The following is a 19,408-nucleotide window of genomic DNA, read 5'->3' on the forward strand; positions in this document are numbered from 1 at the left end:
GAACACATCAAAACAATTATCCACCATGATCAAGTAGGCTTCATCCCAGGGATGCAAAGGTGGTTCGACATATGAAAGTCCGTCAATGTAATATACCACATAAACAAACTCAAAGAAAAAAAACACATGATCATCTCGCAAGATGCAGTAAAGGCATTTGACAAAATCCAACACCCCTTTATGATAAAGGTCTTGGAGCAATCAGGAATACAGGGAACATACCTAAACATAATAAAGGCAATTTACAGCAAGCCAACAGCCCACATCAAATTAAATGGAGAGAAACTCAAAGCAATTCCACTAAAATCAGGAATGAGGCAAGGCTGTCCAATCTCCCCATACTAATTGAATATAGTACTTGAAGTTCTAGACAGAGCAATAAGATAACATAAGGAGATTAAGGGGATACAAATTGGAAAGGAAGAAGTCAAGCTTCCCTTATTTGCAGATGACATAATAGTATACTTGAGTGACCACAAAGATTCCACCAAGGAACTGATACAGCTTATAAACACCTTCGGCAACATAGCAGGATACAAGATCAACTCAAAAAAATCAGTATCCCTCCTATATATAATTGACAAACAGGCTGAGAAGGAAATCAGAGATACACACCCTTTACAATGGCCACAAATGATATAAAATACCTCAGGGTAGCACTAACCAAGCAAATGAAGAACCTATATGACATGAATTTAAAGTCCCTGAAAAAAGAAATTGAAGAAGATGCAGAAAATGGAAAGATCTCCCATGCTCATGGATAGGCAGGACTAACATAGTAAAAATGGCAATTTTACCAAAATCAATCTACAGATTCAATGCCATCCCCATCAAAATACCAACACAATTCTTCACAGACCTGGAAAGAATATACTCAACATCATATGGAAAAACTAAAAACCAAAGATAGCCAAAAAATTCCTGTATAATAAAACAACCTCTGGAGGCATCATGATCCCTGACCTCAAGCTCTACTATAGAGCTACAGTAATAAAAACAGCTTGGTACTGGCATAAAAACCGACATGTGGACCAATGGAATCAAATTGAAGATCCTGACATTAATCCGCACACCTATGAACATATAATTTTTGACAAGGAATCCAAAACTGTACAATGGAAAAAAGAAAGCAACTTCAACAAATGGTGCTGGAATAACTGGATATCAACATGTAGAAGGCTGCAAATAGATGTATATCTATCACCATGTACAAAACTTAAGTCCAAGTGGATCAAAGACCTCAACATAAATCCAGTTCCTCTGAACCTTATAGAAGAGAAAGTAGGAAGTAGTCTTGAACGCATTGGCATAGGAGATCACTTTCTAAATATAACACCAGTAGCTCAGACACTGAGAGAAACAATCAATCAATGGGACCTCTTGAAACTGAGAAGTTTTTGTAGAGCAAAGAATATGTTCAACAAGGCAAAGCAACAGCCTACAGAATGGGAAAAGGACTTCACCAACCCCACATCTGACAGAGGACTGATATCCAGAATATACAAGGAACTCAAGAAATTAGACATCAAAATGCCCAACAGTCCAATTAATAAATGAGCTATAGAACTAAACAGAGAATTCTCATAAGAGAAAGCTCAAATGGCTGAAAGACATTAAAGAATTGCTCAACATCCCTAATCATCAGGGAAATGCAAATCAAAACAACTCTGAGATACCACCTTACGCCTCTCAGTATGGCTAAGATCAAAAACACTGAAGACACCTTATGCTGGAAAGGATGTGGAGCTAGGGGAACTCTCCTCCACTGCTGGTGGGAATGCAAGCTTATACAACCACTTTGGAAATCAATATGGTGCTTTCTTAGAAAATTGGGAATCAATCTCCACCAAGATCCAGCTATACTACTCTTGGGCATATACCCAAGGAATACTCAATCATACCACTAGGGCACTTGCTCAGCTATGTTCATATCAGCATTGTTTGTAATAGCCAGAACATGGAAACAACCTAGATGCCCTTCAACTGAAGAATGGATAAATAAAATGTGGTACATATACACAATGGAATACTACTCAGAAGAGAAAAACAATGACATCATGAGGTTTGCAGACAAATGGATGGATCTAGAAGAAATCATCCTGAGTGAGGTAACACAGACTCAGAAAGACAAACACGGTATGTACTCACTCATTGGAGGATACTAGATGTGGAATAAGGGTGACTGGACTGCTACTCACATCACCAGGGAGTCTACCTGGAAAACAGGACCCAAAGAAAGACACGGGGATCGCCCAATGATAGAGAAATGGGTGAGATCTACATGAATAGCCAGGAAGTGAGTGGGGAAAATGAAGGGCAAGGGTCGAGGGAAAGAGAGCTTAGGGGAGTGGGAGATCCTAGCTGGATCAAGAACAGAGAGGGAGAACAAGGGATGTTCATGGTAAATGAAGACCACATGAGAATAGGAAGAAGCAAAGTGCTAGAGAGGCCCACTGAAATTCACAAAGATGCCCCCACAAAAGACTGCTGGCAATTGTCGAGAGATAGCCCGAACTAACCTACTCTGGTGATAGGATGGCCAAACACCATTATTGACGTGCTAGAAACCCCATCCAATGACTGAGGGAACTGGATACAGAGATCCACGGATAGGTCCCGGGTGGAGCTCCAGCAGTCCAACTGGCGAGACAAAAGAGGGTTTATATCAGCGAGAATTGTTGAGACCAAGGTTGGATAAAGCACAGGGACAAATAGCCAAACAAATGGAAACACGTGAACTATGAACCAATGGTTGAGGGGCCCCGAACTGGATCAGGCCCTCTGAATAGGTGAGACAGTTGATTGGCTTGATCTGTTTGGGAGGCATCCAAGCAATGGGACTGGGTCCTGTGCTCAGTGCATGAGTTGGCTGTTTGAAACCTGGGGCTTATGCAGGGACGCTTGGCTCAGCCTGGGAGGAAGGGACTGGACCTGCCTGGAATGAGTCTACCAGCTTGATCTCAATCCTCAGGGGAATCTTTGCCCTGGGGGAGATGGGAATGGGGGGGTGGCGAGGGGGAAAGGGAGCGGTGGGAGGGGAGAGAACAAGGGAATCCGTGGCTGATATGTAGAATTAAATTATATTGTAAAATAAAATAAAATAAAATAATAATAAAAAAGATACTTCCTAGTGACTCTTCTGGTATTTTCAAATAGAAAAAGGAATTTGGGTTTTATTCTTTCTCTTTTCTGTTGTAGATATAAGGGATTTCCCCCATATTCTCTTTCATGCCTATGTCTCCTCAGGATTTTGATGTTTGGAATGTTAGTTCTGCAAGAGAAAGATTATATTATAGAAGATTGACAGAATATTTGAGGGGATTCTAGAAGTCTAGACACGCTCCTGTGAGAAGGGATGATGTCACTAAAGTTAGTTACTAGCAATTTCCTTGTGTGAGGCTATAGTGACAAATACTGTCTCGGTTTGCTGCACAAGATTTCAGAGCATAATGTAGGAATTAGACACTGGGAACCACTCTATGTATTAGAAATGCCTTCATTTGTCTCAGATCCTTCCTCTGATATTTATTATTTGTATTATCTGATAATGTACCATGTTCGCCTGTTTGCTGCATATATAATTTATCCAATGTGTATTTCGTTCATTGTTATTAATGTGTTTCTCTGCACACATTGACTTGATTGGGACTCTGAAAGATGTTTCTAGGCATTCTCAAAGAAGCAAGATTAAGGCATAATGTCAGACTAATCTGCTTGAGTATCTTCGGTCCTGCTAAAGAGAAATAATCATGTATGTTAGGATTTGAAAGAAGTCAGGTATATTTTATTCCAGGTGACATGCCCATAGCTGGAGATAACTATATAATAAGTATCAGAAAATGAGAAGTGCAGGTTACACTCAAGTCTGTACTCAACAAAGGCAACATGGAATATATATATATATATATATATTTTTTTTTTTCAGGAATTAGGTTGGAAGCATTGGATGGAAACCCACCTAAAACAAATACAGATGGATTGTTGTCCATGTGACAATACTGTGACTGCTAAAATATGGCTGTGGAGTAAGTCATCAGTTCAGCAGTGGAAGAAAAAAAAGTTCAAGTGTGAAATGTCATTTGACATAAAGGATATTGTGATAGGTTTAGTGTGAAATGGACTTATCAAAGGTAGCCAGGAAAATATAAAATTTTTAATTTAGATAAAATATTCTATGGAAGAGTCAACTGGCTCCAGGGAACATTGCTTACTTCATGTAAGGTTACAGTGCTGTATGGTCTACCAGACACTGGACCTTGCATGCTAGGAGACTCCTCTGCTTTACAGCAGATGGTGTCCCTGTTCCTCCCTGTTCCTCCTCTTCGCCTCTGCTCTCCAATCTCAGCAGCTCAGGCACCACTCTGAATCAGCCTGAATCTCTCTTCAGGTTCTACAGCAGCAATCCCATGCATGCAGAGATCACACTTGTAGTTACATGATCTCTCTGTGGCTGGCTTGTCTAATATGTGTAAGAAGAGAGTGCTGTGACAATGTGATTTGATCTCTCATGAAGTCAGAAAGAAACTAAATTAAACTTATAAAAGCTATAAGCATTTAACATATTTGATTAGACAAGCCATTTTTAATTTATACTTTCAATAGAGAGTGAGACATATGCAAGCATATGCACTTCAAATTTCACAAACACTTTCATGCTTTTGATAAAAATTTTTTACATAGGTGTGAGGAACTATGTGTGTAATTTGAAAGAGAGATTGTTCTGTCATTCTCCAGTTGAATTTCCTCACTGTGGCTGAATAAGTATATTTATCTTAATTAAATAACTACAAAACACCATAAGTCATAGAGCTAGCATTATTTTATATGACACTAATTTTGTGTAGACTAATTTTCTAATTGGATTTTACTTTTTTGTCAAAATTAAGAAGATAGTAAATGAACGTTTGATAGGTACTGAATAATATCTAATAGGAACAATATATGTCTACCATCTGATTAAAGCAGATTAATCTATATAAGCACATGTTGATGTACTATGATGATATTTTATTTGTACTGAAATGTGATTTTATTTGTATGTTAATAAATAAAGTTGCCCAGGGGTCAGAGCTTTTAGCAAGCCATAGCAAAAGCTGGGCAGTGGTGGTGCACGCCTTTAATCCCAGCACTTGGTAGGCAGAGCTAGGTAGATCTCTGTGTGTTCCAGGATACAGCCAGCATTGGAGACACATGCCTTTAATCTCAATACCAACCATAGAAGACCTGGAGGTCTGTACAGACAGGCAGTGACTAGGAGGTCATGTGGTTGGGTTTACACCCAATGAGATGGCAGAACAGAAACTCTATAAAAAAGACAGACACAGGAAGTAGGTCTCTTTCAGAGAGGTACAGCAACAGTGAAAGGTAAGGTTTTTAGCTCTTAGCTATTGCTCTGACCTCTTGGCTTTCATCTCTGTATTGGATCTGTGTTTCCTATTGAATAAGACTGTTACTTCTACAATGTACACCAATAGAATCTTTATGCATGGTGATTAATTTCCCTGAAAAGTAATAATGACAGTTTCCCACTCTGTTGGTGTGCTTTTCCTTAACACTAACCTGAAAATATGGCTGACTTAGTATGTTCAAGTTGCATTGTCTCAATTATGTGTACATTTGTATATTAATAACTTGAAACAATTGATGTATTAGAACAATATGAAAAGTCAGATTTTAAGATTTTTATTCTATTTTACTGGGGATATATTTCAGTTGATACTTTTATCTAATTAAAAGACATATATCTGCTCACTGGCTGTTTGAAATTATTTTTACAAGGTATTATTTATTTTAATATTTATATTATGTCACACTGAAAGTGTAAAATAACACAAACTTTTAGTTGTACAAGGTCTATTTATCAGTGATCAAAACTATTTTTCAGAAATGGCACAGCTTTCATGCTTCGCTCTAAAACTATTTCCTTATGTTTTCCATTGTCATAGTTATCAGTAATATTTATCCATGTTCATTTATCATCAGGACATAAGTATCTAGGGAGCAGAGGGTGATAATTCACCATAGATAAATATGTGCAATGATTAAACTATGGAATTTAACATGTCTTTTTTTTCAATTTTAACTGTATTAATTATCCATTTTATAACAAGCCATGTTTTATCAGAACCAAGCATCTTGCTGGATATTATGGTGGTCCATGCCAATAATCTGAGCATTTGTGAGTAACAGAATGGTCAACCTATGTTTTCAAGGCAAGCATGGACTACATAGAAATTCTGGAACATGCAAATACATATATTGAGTACTCTTTGAGAAATATCTTTTTAGATTCTCTTACTTTATTAGAACTATTAAAACAACATAGTTTGTAAATACCTTATAGTGAAAAATTCATATGTAATAATATTTTGGGAAGATATATACCCCTCTTGAGTTACCCACAGTGTGTTTGAATCTTGGTTCCCAGGAGAACAAAATGCCAAGCACTAAGTCTGTATTCTCACAATGGGATGGATAACCATCATCCCATTTAGTTTTTCCTTGTTGTGTACATAGTGCATATAAGCATAAAGCAGTCCTTATTGAAATCATCTGGGCTCTGCATATGTAAAATGCTTTTAAACTAATATATTTTGTATTTAAATTATCTGCTCACAATTTTGAGCTTCATATTCCATTGGTTGTTAGAAAATGGAAGGTTTCTGGGCCAGAATGCTCATATTTTGAGGATATTTTGAAAGTATTGTTTTATGTTGATGTGTTATTTAAGGCTGCTGTGTGCATAGTGGACAAAGAGTACTTTCTGGAAACATATCCTCTATCTAGAGGTTTACAAGTCCACAGGGTTTGTGAAATATAGAGTTAAAACTGACTTATGATGTCATTTATCTTCAGACTATCTCTATTTACTTTTATCCGTGTTACCTGTCTGTTGCTGAAAGTGGAGTATTGAAATGACCCACCATCTCTGTGCTGGAGTTGATCTATGCTTTAAATCTAAGACTCTTCAATTAGTAAAATTGGGGTCTCCTGTATTTCATGTGTACAAGATTAGCATTGTAACACCCTATTGTTGGATTTTTCATTTAATGAGTACAAAGTATACTTCACTGGCTCTTCTAAATAGGTTTTGTTGGAGTCTGGCCATCACTTATTTCACATCTAGTATCCACTTATGAGTGAGTACTTAACATGTTTGACTTTCTGAGTCTGTTACCTCACTCAGGATATTTTCTAGTTCCATCCACTTGCCTGCAAACCTCATGATGTCATGGTTTTTCTCTGCTGAGGAGTATTCCATTGTGTATATGTATCACACTTTCTTTATCCGTTCTTCAGTTGAAGGGCATCTAGGTTGTTTCCAGGTTTTGGCCATTACAAATAATGCTGCTATGAGCATAGTTGAGTATGAATTATTGTGGTATGATTGAGCGTTCCTTGGGTATATATCCAAGAATGGTATAGCTGGTTCTTGAGGGAGATTGATTCCCAATTTTCTGAGAAACGGCTATACAGACTTCCAAAGTGGCTGTACAAGTTTGCAACTGGTCTGTGTGATGCATGTATGTGAACCAGGACTTCATGAACCATGTCTGAGAAAGCCAGATCAGTCAGGAAGACAAGAATAAATAATAATCCATGAAGAAGGTAGGGACTGGCACACACTCTTACACACACAGGGTCCCCAAAAGAGGAAGATGATGCCTCATGTGTCTCTAAGGCCCCAAGACTCTTCCCCTGATGCACTTCCCTCATTCTCATGGAAATCCACTTTGTTCACTTGGCTTCTCCATTCAAATAGGGTATGTGTGTGTGTGTGTGTGTGTGTGTGTGTGTGTGTGTGTGCATGTATGCATGTATGTGTGTAAAAGAAAAAGTGTGTGTGTAAGAAAAAAAAGGAAAAAATGGAATAAAATAAAATAAGGGAAAAATGTTTTAATCTCATCATGGAAGCTGCAGTGTGAGACAATGACTCAAGCCATGAACCCCTTTGTGCATTTATCTTTACTTGCAAGTGTTCATTGCAAAGAGTCATTTGTCTGGTTCGAGGCCTTTGGTTTCTACTATCTTATCAATGCTGGGCCCTAACTAGGGCTCCTCCTGGATATCCTGTTGTTGCCCTGTGTTTTAGAAATCTTGAGACTTTAGGTCTACAGTCCAAGTCCCTTCACAAGCTCCAGCAGATCATAGATGGGGCAGATTGTGGGGCAGGCCAAGTCATATCCTTGGGTCTGGGCCTGGAAAGCTATAGGATTGGTCTACCAGATGTCAAATGGGGACAACTGTTCCATGTTTACAACTTCGGTGCTGGCTCACACACACACCTGCACTAACAAAGATAGATCCATTGTGCTGCACTGGTGAGGTACAGGGCCTGCTCTCCCAAGTGTTGCATTTGGTGGGCGTCAGGTATAGCTCTCCCACTCTATGATCACAAAGCCAGCTTTATCACTTGCCCTAGATATTGATGGGCATAAGGGAAGAGGGTAATGCTCCTCCACCAATGCTACCTCAAGATTGATGCATAATTGGGACAGATCTCCCATGCTCACAATTTTTCTGCTGGCTAATTTACAACCACACTAACAAGGTTGGCTATATTCTGCTTTTCTCCTGAAGTATGGGGTTTGCTCTCCCAAGTGTTGCAGCTCCTGGGTGTCACGGATAGTTCTCCCTTTCCTATGACCACAGGACATGCTCTCCCTAGTACCCATCTGTCTGGTGTTGGCATCGGATGGCATGAGCTTGCTTCCTTCCCCTCCCCTCACCCAGCAATGCCTGGTTCATGTGGAAGAGCTGGCCCTGTGGTCTGAAGAGCTGACCCTGTGGTCTTAAGTGCTGAAGGCATTCTTTTAATTGATGTCCCCTCTTCTCAGATGACTTTAGATGTGATGACTCAGATATATCAAGTTGTTAGAAAACTATCCAGCACAATTGACACCATATAATTTTGACACACAAATACATCACTACAAAGCTGCCTTTTCTTACCCATTCATCCCCAAGATCTCACATTAAATTCTAAGTAGGGGCAGGAGAGATGGCTCAGCATTTAACAGCACTGGTTATTCTTTCTGAGAACCCTTGTTCAAATCCCAGCACCAACATGGCAGCTCACAACTGTCTGTAACTTTAGTTCCATGAGATCCAATACACTGACACAGATATACATGCAGGCAAATCACCAATGCATATAAAATAAAAATAAACAAGTATTTTTAAAAACATAAGTAACTTTACATGTCCTACAGTTTTAAAAGTTCCACAATGGAACACACTAAAATTTCACTCAGAGGTTAAGAGGGCTTATTTTGCACACACATTTACATTTGAGTCCATCATTGAAGGAATCCAGGACTGAAGTCAAACAGGGCACAAACCTGGAGGTAGAACTGAGGGAGAGGCCATGGAGAGGTGATGCTTACTGTCTTGCTCAGCCTGCTTTCTTATAGAACTCAGAACCACCAGCCTAGGAATGTCACCACCCACTTTGAGCTGGGCCCTCCCAGTCAATCACTAATTAAGAAAATGCCCTGTAGCTGGATCTCATGGAGACATTTTCTTTTGGCGGGGTAAGAGGCATCAAGACAGGGTTACTTCATGTAACCTTGGCTCTTCTGTAACTAACTCTGTAGACCAGGCTGGCCTCAAACTTACAGACATGTGCCAGCCTATGCCTCCCAAGTGCTGGGAATAAAGGTGTCCACCAACACAGAGAGCTTAAAAACGTTTTCTTAATAGAGGATCCCTTCTCTCAATGGAGTTTAGCTTGTGTCAGATTGACAAAAAACTATCTAGTGCAGGGTACTTGAGCTGAAAGGAGAAATGGACACAGGCTTCATTCTTAACCCAGAAGCAATATCCAGTTGATAGCCAGCTGCTAATGAAAGTTTAGTTTCCTCCAAGGGAGTCTCAATGGGGAAACCAACTACTTTAGAGGGTAGGGTGCATGTGCAATAGTAGATGGCCATCAGATGAATGAACTCAATGGCTTCTTTGGATGTTTCTTGTCTCACAATATCATGTCGGGGTCTTTTACTTCTTGTTTGTTCTTTGTTGTTTTTAACTTTTTTGTTGTTTTGTCTTCTTATTTTTTCTTCTCTTACTTTACCCTATTAGTTTTTTGAATATATATAATGGCTACCACTTTAAGTTTTGATGGGATTGAGAATGTGCAAGCAAGTGGGTCTCTGATTCATCTGACTTTTCTTGGGCTCCTTTCTTTCTCTTTGTTCCTTTTGTTCAACCTAATGTGTTATTTTTTGTTTTATCCTAGTATGTTTTCTGTAATGTATTTTATATTATTATTACCCCATAGAAACCTCTTAGCATTCTAGTGAGAGACAGAAAGGTGTTGAATTCAGACGTGTGTGAAAGGGTGTGTGTTTTGTGTGAGATGAGTGTATTGTTATGTGCATGTGTGTGTATAAGAGTCCTTGGAGGCCCTAAGAGGGCATTGATCACTTGGAGCTACCATTACAAGTGGTATGAACTACATTTTATGAGGGCTGTGTATTGAACTCAGCCACTTTGCAAGAGCAGCACACGATTTCGTCTGCTGAGACATCTCTCCAGCTTCTGCAATATTTTGCAACATGTGTTTATCAAAACATTCTGAGCTCCTAAGTTCTACTCCTCTAACTCCCAGGATGCATTGGGATTTTCTAGTCTTCCCCCTATAAGGGCTAGCACTGTTTTGCCTTCATCTGCAAACATGAGTTCACAAACATCATTCAGATTCTTTCAATATTCATGTGATATCAAAGTCTTACATTCACTAAGATATCAAAAAGAAGCCTCAGATTTTATTATAAATCTTACAGTATATGTGAGACAAATAGAACATTACTACTCTGCACTAATGTGGAACAGCCATGTCTTCTAAAAATAGGTGGCTAAGTGGAAGATTGTGGGAGAAAATGTAGATAAAAGTAGTATACAGTAGTATACTTATAAACAGCGGCATTAAAAGAAACAGTGAGAGTCACTAGCTAACGAATAATCTTTCATTGTATCCTAGTAGATTGTTCAGTACCAACATTACATGTGTCATTTAAAATTTATGAAATGTGAGTTCTGGAAGATGATTTCTCCCTTAACTTTTGAAGAGAATTTCTCTCTGGTCTTAACAAAATGATGTAGCACTTGGGGACAAAGACACATCCCAACAAGCCTGTACTGGAGGCTAAGATGGAGAAGACCTCCACAGCCACCATGACCTTGCCTTTGGTACTGTGCTAGACAGGGAGAAAAGTGACCCAGACACTGCAGAACAACAGCATGCTGAATGTCAAGAATTTGGCTTCATTGAATGTGTCAGGGAGATTCCTGGCCAAGAAAGCCACAGTGAAGCTCCCAAGGGCCAGAGAGCCCAGGTATCCTAGGACAGAGTAGAAAGCAGTTACTGAGCCCTTGTTGCACACAATGATGATGTGACCATGCTCAGAGTGTGCATCAATGTCAACAGAGGGAGGAGATGTTCCCAGCCAGATTGCACAGAGAATAATTTGGATGATGGTGCAGATGGGAATGATGTAGTTAGGTACCCCTGATACCAGGAGCCACTTCATCCTTCTTCCAGGAGTAGTGACTTTGAAAGCCAAAACCACAGTAATTGTCTTGGCCAATACAGTGGAAACAGCCACAGTGAATAAAATACCATATGTTATTTGCTGCAGGATACAGGTAGCTGAGTTAGGATGGCCAATGAAGAGCAAGGAACAGAGGAAACAGAAGATGAGGGAGATGAGCAGGATGTAGCTGAGAGTGAGGTTATTGGCCTTCACAATGGGAGTGTCTTGGTGCTTCACAAAGATCCCAAGAACCAGAACAGTGAATGCAGACAAACACAAGGCTATACTGGCCAGAGTCATCCCCAAGGGGTCATCAAAGGCCAGAAAGGTCACATCTTTGTACAGGCAGTGATTCTGCTCTGCATTGGCATACTGGTCCTCCGGACACCTCAAACACTGATCCATATCTGAAGCAGAAAGCAAAAGTATTGTTAGTGCAACTTCAGCATTTCTTATGGATAGGCCACTCCAGTGTATTTTGGGAGTTTTACACTATTCATGTACTTTATTGATAAAGATGCAATTGAGAATTTTCTGAAGAGCAATGCTTCTATTTTATACTTCCTATCTTCTTCAAGGACAAACACAGATCCTATTGATACATTATAACATGAATCTTCCTGTCTGAATTAGAAGTGATGCCCTCATGAGAGATGGAGGCTTGATCTTATCCAGGATGAAACTTCTTATAGCTGTTTTTTATTCTTATATGATCATCACCAAACACCGAGCAACAACAAATTTAATCTATTGTGTGTGCATGCAAGTGCCTATGTGTGTGAAAGCAGTAAATGAAAAAGAGCCCACGAGTTTGAGAGTTTTTGTTGAATGTGATGTATGCTAAATAGAATGGGGAGAGAGGGAGGTTTCTAATGATGTATGAAATTCTCAAGAAAAATTAATTAAATATGATGCCCTTAGTTGTGTCCTCATCAGGGAACGGGACACTAAACAGTTTATAAAATGAAATAATCTTACTATTAAGGTAGAAAACTCTACAGATATATAACACTCAAAAGTCTTGTATCTTATATCACCACCTTTGTGAGCACAGAACTATTGGTGAACTTATTTAGGCCACTCCACGTAGTTAAAAGGAGATTTATTTAATGGCGTAACTTACAAATTAAGGGATAGGTAGGTCGCGGGGTCTGGGGAAGGTGTATCACAGTCCAGCGGTGTTCTCTGGAGCTCTCCTCTGTCTACCTCCACCATCCAGCGTCCTGGAACCAAGAGAGCGTTCGCCGATCCGGATCTCGGGTCCCCAGGCGCCTCCCTTGGCCCCGCCTTGTAGGCGTGACAGTTGCCGAAGTCTCAATGGGGGTTGGAACTTCCAGAACAAAGCTGGAATGGCTACCCACTACATCTCCCCCTTTTTGTCTAAATAAGAAAGTTCTAACCTAATACAAGACTATATACAAAGGAATGGTTATCAAATATTGTCCAGGAATAATGAGGGATAATGACCTAGATAAGATGGAACTACTTCCAATGCAAACAATATCAAGCAAGAAACACATATTAAAATCCAGAGAAGTATAGAGCATAGATAAATGGCATGTTACAAAGATCATTCCAAAAGGTGTCCTACCCTAAAGAACCTGAATCTAATACTTAATATGTTCTATCTACTAAGTTGTAACTATAACTGCTAGTCTTCAATCCCATCAAAGACCTGAGAAGGAATATAATGGTATCTGAGAAATGGTAGATGGATGCAAGCAACTTTCGGGAATCTTGCGAGAGTAGACCGAGACAGCTGGCAGCCTGGACAATCACCTAATGTTTCTCAGCATTGTTGGTGCATTCAAATTGGCTACAGGCCTAAAGTATCTGACAGACCATTTTCAGAAGCAGGAATTCTGAAAGACCATCTTACCCTGTCTTGGCAGAGTACAGTGGTCGCTTTCCTTGTGTCCCGCTTGTCCAGAAAGGATAGCATTGCATTTGTACTGTCAGCTGTCGAGGCAAGGGCAGTTCTTTGCCCAGTAGGCCATTTTGTGCCAAGAAGACAAACTTCCAAATGGAAATGTCTAGAAGCCCAACATTCTCTCGGGATCAAATTGGTGCAGCCAGGAGCAATTGTGTCTCGCATCAACAGAATTCTAAGTTATTTAAATGCCATATTCTCTAGGTCTATGAAGTGTTTGAAGATTACCTGTCCATCTGACCTATGTATCTGTAAATCTGTATAACCTGACTAACGTAACTATAGAGATGACAAGCATAGGTGACTATAAATCTACAAGTCTTATCTACTGAAATAACCTAAGGACTAAGGCTTCACGTAAACAAGGTAGACAGTCTATAAGCAAGTGTATGGTAAAGAACGATGACTTCAAAGTTGTGACAATACACAAGATGTTATAACAGAGGTAGGAGTGTATAGTGTGATATACAATATGACAATAATCTTAAATATATATCAATATTTATAACAGAGGTAGGAGTATGTAGTGGGATATGCAATATGACAATAATCTTAAATATATATCAATATACCGAATATCCTAAACAGAAGTAGAACATACATAAAGTATGACAAATATAAATTTACATTTGTATCAATATACAAACATTTCAAATAAGAGTAGAAATATATGTACATTATACCAAGTATAGTTCTGTATTTGTATCAATATACAAATTATCTTAAACAGGAATATAAAAATAGTTTACATTTGTATCAACATATAAGAATCCATAACAGTGCAAATTACAGTGCAAATTATTTAAGGCTGCTATTTTACTAAATTTGTTTACTAGTATACACAATAATCTACCATAATGTCTTATACGTATCCATTCCATTTCTTCTTTTCCTTTTTTTTTTTGGGAGTACTGAGTTTAATATTTCCTTCCATCCCCAACCCTATAACCATCATCCATAACCCTGAGAATTATGAAACCTAAGGGAGAAGGGGCGTCGTTTTCTTAGAATTGCTTCCTGCTGTTTAGGGGGTGATGTTATCTCTGTTGGGTACTGTGAGAAAGCGCAGATAGTTAAATTTCAGTTAGACTAACTGTAGGTTCTGCAGCAAGTCTTATAGTAATGGGTAAGATTGTCTGAAATTCTGGTAAGAAGTGTAGTATGATGATGATTACCATGGCATCATTCTGGATTGGGTAGAGTTGTTGTTGGGGCCCCATCTTCCTTCTGGAGACTTCTGAAGAAGACTTATTAGAAAAACTTATTTGTTATCAAAATGGAAGATTTGGATTTAAAGAGGACATAGCATGTAAGAAAGGATTCTGAGAAATCAAGAGTAAGCATGGAGAGAATTAGAATCTAGAAGACAATGGTCCCTTTTTATTGGTTTCCTTCTGTCCCACACCAGAGGGCTCTTCTGATATGGTACTGAAGAATCTCTCAAACTTTTCTTTTAGCAATGTGCTTGAGTTTAGAGAAGGAGTGAGCCAATTCCATCTCCAAAGCCAGCTTGGCTTATAATTGAATTGGGACCACAACTTTTCTATATTGATAGAGAGATAGATGTTAGACAGTGAGATTTTACCGTGTGTAGATTGGTACCAATAGATTCTTTCTTTCTGCTGTAAACATCTGGATATCCAAGGCCTTATGATTTTTGGAAGATGGGTATTTCCATTATCCTGGAAAGACAAAAACAGAACCCTACCCCAACCTTGATTGTTAAATTTTTCTTACAACTTGTAGAGATGTCACATTGGTGGATGATCTTTTACTTCACCTCATCAAGGGGTTTTTCCTGTTCAAATCGAATTTTTATTAATTTTGTTGGTATCCATAGCTTTTCTTCTCCTGCAGAAACAAAGGCAAAACCCCTTCCCCAACGTAGAACATATCCAGGTTTCCATTCTGAGGTCAGCACATCCTTGAAATAAACCGGTTGGTTTAGCTCGGGAGTTTTGTCTGTCATCCAATGTCTCTCTGCAGCTGTTGTTCCTTTCTCATCAGCATTGAGAAAATTCAAGGTTAATAAAGCACTATGCAATCTATTTCTAGGAGTCATTGTTACCTGTTGCTGTTTATTTAGCATATCCTTTAAAGTTCGATTGGATCTTTCTATGACTGCTTGGCCTGTGGGATTGTGTGGTATACCTGTAACATGCTTTATATTGTAATAAGCAAAGAATTGTCTCATTTTATTGGAGACATATGCTGGAGCATTGTCTGTCTTAATTTGTACAGGTATCCCCATGATGGCCATAACTTCTAATAGGTGTGTAATCACAGAATCAGCCTTTTCAGAACTCATAGGAGTTGCCCATTGAAATCCTGAATAGGTGTCAATGGTATGATGTGCATACTTTAATCTTCCAAATTCTGCAAAATGAAACACATCCATCTGCCAAATTTCATTTCTTTGTATACCTTTTGGATTGCTCCCTGCAGGTAATGGAAGTTGGTTATAGATGGAACAAGTAGGACATTTTTTCACAATATCCTTAGCCTGTTGCCAAGTGATGGAGAAATCCTTCTTCAAACCTTTGCTATTTGCATGGTATTTCTTATGAAATTCTGAAGCTTCTAGCACATTACCTATTAGTAACTGATCAATCTCATCATTACCTTGTGCTAGAGGTCCTGGCAGACCTGTATGGGATCTGATATGTGTTATATATATAGGATGTTCCCTTTTTCTGATGATTTCCTGCAATTGTATGAATAATGAAGTTAATTCTGTATTATCAGGAATAAATTCAGCAGTTTCAATATGTAAAACAAGTCTCTCTGCATATTGAGAGTCAGTGACTATATTGAGGGGTTCTGTGAAGTCCATCAGTACCATAAGAATGGCATACAGTTCTGCCTTTTGTACAGAGCTGTATGGACTTTGTACCACTTTACTTAAGTCTCCTGATTTATATCCTGCTTTCCCTGATTTATTTGCATCAGTATAGAATGTGAGGACTCCAGAAATTGGCTTTTGTCGTACAATGTGAGGAAGGACCCATTCGGTTTTCTTTATAAATTCTATTCTCTTGCTTTTGGGATAGTGGTTGTTAATCTCTCCCAAAAAGTTACTGCAGGCTCTCTGCCAGTATTCATTATCTTTCCATAGTGATGAAATTTCTTCATTAGTTAAAGGTACTACAATTTCTGCTGGGTCCATTCCTGTCAACTGGCGAAGTCTTAGTTTACCTTTTTGAATCAAATCAGAGATCTTTTCTATATAAGTCTTTAATTTCTTATTTGGTTTACGTGGTAGGAATATCCATTCCAATATAATATCTTCCCTCTGCATCAAAATACCTGTTGGGGAATGTCTGGAGGGGAATATGACAAGAATGCATTTAAGTTCTGGATCCACATGATCCACATGTGCTTCTCGAATTGTCTTTTCTACTAGAGCCAATTCCTTCTCAGCTTCGGCTGATAATTCTCTTGGACTATTTAATTCTTTGTCCCCTTCTAGAGTATTAGCCAAATTTTGTAGTCCATCTTTGGGTATTCCCATGATACCCAGTAAGTTGGAAATGCTTCCTAATAACTTTTGAAAATCATTAAGAGTCTTCAATCGATCTCTCCTTAGCTGTACCTTTTGGGGTCTAATTTTTTGTAGCTCTATCTTATATCCTAAGTAGTTAATAGAATCTCCTCTTTGTATTTTTTCAGGAGCAAGTTGCAGTCCCCAGTGAGGCAAAACTTTTTTTACTTCTTCAAACATGCTTTCTAATGTATCTAACTTTGGATCAGCTAATAGGATATCATCCATATAGTGATAAATTATGGATTGTGGAAACTTTACACGAATTATCTCCAATGGTTTCTGCACAAAGTATTGGCACAAAGTAGGGCTGTTTAACATTCCCTGTGGGAGGACCTTCCATTGATATCTCTTGACTGGCTGAGAATTGTTATAATTAGGTACTGTGAAGGCAAATTTTTCTCTATCATTTTCTTGTAAGGGTATGGTAAAGAAACAGTCTTTTAAGTCAATAACTATTATAGGCCATTCTTTAGGTAGCAGAGAGGGCAAGGGCATCCCAGTCTGTAGGGAGCCCATTGGCTGAATTACTTTATTAATAGCTCTCAGATCTGTCAGCATTCTCCAATTACCGGACTTTTTTTTAATAACAAATACAAGAGAATTCCAAGGGCTGGTAGATTCTTCAATGTGTTGAGCATTTAACTGCTCTTGAACCAGCTGTTCTAAAGCTTGTAGCTTCTCTTTTGTCAAAGGCCATTGTCCAACCCAGACAGGTTTATTAGTTAGCCATTTTAAAGGTAAGGCAGTTGGTACTTCTGAGAGTTCAACAGCAGTTGTGCTCTGTTTGTGAACAGCCTGAATTGTTGGTGCCTGATTTTTATAGCATGCGATGATATTATTCCTAGAAACATGCATTGGTCTGTATTCTTTTTCTGAAAGTGTAGGAATTTTAATCTGGGTATTCCACTGTTGTAACAGATCTCGGCCCCAAAGATTTACTGCTACATTTGCTACATATGGCTTCAGTCTTCCTCTCTGTCCTTCTGGCCCTATGCATTCAACCCATCTCGAACTCTGTTTTATCTGAGATAGGGTGCCAATCCCTAAAAGTTGGACATCTACCTCTTGAAGAGGCCAATTCGGATGCCATGATTTTGGTGTAATTATAGTCACATCTGCACCTGTGTCTACCAGTCCCTCCATAACCAGGCCATTAATTCGAATTCTAAGCTTTGGTCTTTGACCATTTATGGAAGTCTGCCAAAATATTTGTTTTATAGTGTTCTTTGTAAACTGTGATCCATCCATCAGAGCTGTTTTATCATCCATTGCAGTATCGGTTTTTACATTAGGCAGTGGTTTATTCAGTTGTCCTGGAGAGGAATTTCTTCCACAGTGGCTGGGAATGTTCGTACTACATTTGATTTGGGGGCCTGCAAGAGGCCCCCTGAGGCATTTCCCGCCAGTAAAGGGTTACCTCGTATATCTATTTTTGATCTGCACTCACTGGTCCAGTGTCGGCCTTTGCCACACCTTCTACATAATCCGGGAGGTGGTTGGGGTCTCCTGTTTAGGCTATTCCTAAAAGGAGTATTACTCCTAGGAGTACCCCATGTACAGTTTTTACTTATATGACCTGGTGTACCACATTTAAAACATTTGGTAACACGGGGCCTTCTTTCACCTCTGGGATTTGTCTCTCCTATCCAAGCCTCATTACTGTAGTTACGAGACTCAACACCATTAGTATACTGAATCCATTCGTCCAAAGGAGCTGATCTGATCTTTAATGGTGTAAGTATTCTTCTGCATTCTGCATTAGCATTGTCGAATGCCAAGGACTCAATTAATACTTTTCTTAATTCTTTATCTGATACAGCTCTTGTTATAGCTGTGTTCAGTCTTTGTAAAAAATCAGTGAAGGGTTCGTGCGGTCCCTGAAATATCTTTGTGTATACCTCAGTTGGTTTTCCAGGTTCTGGAATTTTTTCCCAAGCATTTAGAGCTGCTGTACGGCATAGGGATATTGTATGTTCATCATAAATGGCTTGTACATTCCTGTCAGCAAAACATCCCTCACCAAGTATTTGATCTTGGGAGATCACAAAACCTCTGAGTTTACCTTGTTGTTCTAAATTTTTTGCCTCTTCTCTCAACCAGCTTTTCCACTGTAGCTGCTGACTATATTCTAGAACAGCTGAAATCAACTGATGCCAGTCATCTGGGATGATTCTATGTGAGGTAGACCATAAATTTAACAATTGTTTTACGTATGTGGAGTGTATCCCATATGTAACTACTGCTTCCTTTATATTTTTAAAGTCCCTTGTTGAAATTGGTTGTAATGTATATGTATTATATGGCTCGGGGTGTGTGTCATCCGCTGGCTTCTCATGGATGATAACAGGATAAGCCATTGTGTGAGAGCCATTTGGAGATGTTACAACCTCTATGGTCTTG

General features: G+C 38.9%; 1 pseudogene; it reads right to left on the reverse strand.

Moving 5' to 3' along the window:
• Positions 1-11,021: 11,021 nt before the first annotated feature.
• LOC131901538 (vomeronasal type-2 receptor 116-like) overlaps positions 11,022-19,408 on the reverse strand; it is a 38,145-nt pseudogene continuing 29,758 nt past the window's right edge.

The sequence above is a fragment of the Peromyscus eremicus genome, unplaced genomic scaffold (assembly GCF_949786415.1).
Source record: "Peromyscus eremicus unplaced genomic scaffold, PerEre_H2_v1 PerEre#2#unplaced_106, whole genome shotgun sequence".
NCBI lineage: Eukaryota > Metazoa > Chordata > Mammalia > Rodentia > Cricetidae > Peromyscus > Peromyscus eremicus.